This window comes from Saccostrea echinata, unplaced genomic scaffold (assembly GCF_033153115.1).
Source record: "Saccostrea echinata isolate AGI-Se365-2 ecotype Australia unplaced genomic scaffold, CSIRO_AGI_Sech_v1 ptg000030l, whole genome shotgun sequence".
NCBI classification, from domain to species: domain Eukaryota; kingdom Metazoa; phylum Mollusca; class Bivalvia; order Ostreida; family Ostreidae; genus Saccostrea; species Saccostrea echinata.
In genome coordinates, this window is record NW_026889779.1 from 2,215,452 (window position 1) to 2,218,008 (window position 2,557).

The window sequence follows — 2,557 nt, forward strand, 5'->3', positions numbered from 1 at the left end:
TCATCAACCTCATACAACAATTTTATGACGAGGCTACATGCCAAGTCATCCACAACGGTAAGCTTACAGAAGCCTTTGAGGTGCGGACAGGGGTAAGACAAGGCTGTTTACTGTCACCGATAATTTTCCTAGTGGTGGTGGACTGGATCATGCGGGAAACTACAAGAGATGGCAAGACGGGAGTCCAGTGGACTTTCACTCAGTGTTTGGAAGACCTCGACTTTGCTGACGACCTATGTCTTATGTCCCGGAAATATGAGCACATGCAGCTCAAGACAGATAGGCTTGCCAAAGAAGCAGCAAAGACAGGTCTACGGATCAGCATTGACAAGGCAGAGGTAATGCAACTCCACAACAAACAGCAAACACCAATCATGCTTAGAGAGCATAACCTGAAAGACATAGACACCTTTACATACTTAGGCAGCATTGTCTCAGCCACTGGTGGAACAGATGAAGACATAAAAGCAAGGATTAATAAAGCGAGACACGCCTTCATCACCCTCAAGCCTGCGTGGTGATCAACAGCACTGTCCACACGCATCAAACTCCGTATATATAACAGTAATGTTAAGTCTGTGCTTCTCTACAGATCCGAAACATGGAGAGTCACCAACACCAACTCCAAAAAACTACAAACCTTCACAAACAGATGTCTGCGCCACATACTAAACATCAGGTGGCCAGAAAAGATAAACAATAAGAATCTGTGGAAAGCAACAAATCAAGACCCAATCACTCAGCAAATAGCCCATAGAAAGTGGCGGTGGATTGGGCATACCCTCAGAAAACCATCGAAAGACATTACACGCCACGCTCTCGAGTGGAACCCCCAAGGCAAACGTCGGGTTGGGCGTCCCAGGACAACTTGGCGAAGGTCATGCGAAGAGGTTATTAGACCGTGTGGACAGAGCTGGGAACAACTGAAAAAGGCTGCTCAAAACAGAGTGCGCTGGAGGACTCCGACTGTTTCTTGAGGCCCTATGTTCCAGCAGGAACCAAAAGGAACCTTGATGATGATTGAGATCTCCCATGTTATTGAATTGCATACTGCATGCCAAAATTGAAAGTTAGAATAGAATCCCCTAGCTGCAGAACTGTAGCGTAGAGGTTTTAAATTTTAGTCTTTGACCATAACGCTACAGATCTGCTAATGCAAATATTGTGAAATTTATAATTACGGTTATGGTCAAAGACTAAAATATAAAACCATAATGCTACAGTTCTGCAGCTAGGAATCCCCTTCCCTCAGTATTATTTTAAAGATATGAAGTCGATCGTGAAATTAACTCATATGTTTCCCTTTTTGGTTGATCAATTATTTGCCCCCCTCCCCCCCCCCCCAAAAAAAAAGATGCTGCATCCATGTTGTTGGTCACACAAATTCTTTCATAACCTTAACACAGTTTAATATTACAAAGGTCAATCATATTTAACAGAGACATAAATGGCATTATTTATATCTCTGCTTTTTCTAACAATTTAAAGCATATCTTAAGGATTTTTCATACCCCTTCAACCAACTAAACCAGGATATATACTCACAATCAAAAAAGAAGGGGGGGGGGGACTTTGACTGTTTTATAGGGTGTTTCGATTTTGGTTTTCAAAAAAAAAAAAGAGAGATGAAGGAGAAATACAGAGTTCTGTTTGTTCGTGGGTTTTTGACAGAAATGCGACCTTGCTCAGCAGTAAAGTCGTTTATTGATTTTTATTTGAAAATGAATATAAGTAAACGACTATACTATATGTATATAGTCGTAGAAAGCAATTTCAGATTGGGGGCACAACCAAGCATTCTTAGTTGGGGGGGGGGGGGCACTACCAAATAATCCTTGACAATTAAGCAGAAAAATAAATGAAAGAAAATATACTATATATATCGGCAAAATTATTATTGGGGGACACCCCCTCCCCCCGTCCACCAACCCATTTCCTGTGGCCTTGCCAACTATACTGAGAAGTTGTTTATGAACTCTTTACAAAATTAATAGTATTCGTGTACAACCCTTTTGAGATTCAAAAATGTATAAAACTATCATGCCAGTGGTCGATATTCTATATTAACTTTAAAAGAACTTTTGTCTATAACTCAACCTTTCTCATTTAAGACAATGGTGTTATTTTTCCAATTTGTCATTATAGTGTTATGATTAAGTTCAAATTATTATCAAAAATGTGGTCGGTTTTCATATAAGTTGACTTTCCCAGTTTCCCCCAAAAGTCTTTTTTTTTATTGTAGCGGTCCGGTCCCAGTACCAAAAGTAGTGTGAGAACAGACTGATACTGAAAATCTCAAAATTTATGGTTTTGAGTAAAAAAAAAATGTTTTTCATATTGATAGAATCTCAATGTCCATGTTTAAAAAAAAAAAACAAGAAGCAAAAGGCAAACTCATTTTTTTTAGAGGCAGTGTAATTTTATTGTTAATCTACCTGTAGTTTGTAACCATCTAATGTTAACCACTTTTTTACAACTTGTGTATCGAGTATTCGCGGGATTCCAATACGATTCTGATTGGCTAATGCATGACAAATGGATGACGTCACATATGCTA

General features: G+C 39.2%; 1 protein-coding gene across 1 annotated transcript in view; it reads left to right on the top strand.

Annotated features, from left to right (window-relative positions):
• The window catches only part of LOC133197094 (uncharacterized), a 138,019-nt gene that overhangs the window by 70,748 nt on the left and 64,714 nt on the right, over nt 1–2,557 (top strand). The gene's annotated exons all lie outside the window — the stretch shown is intronic.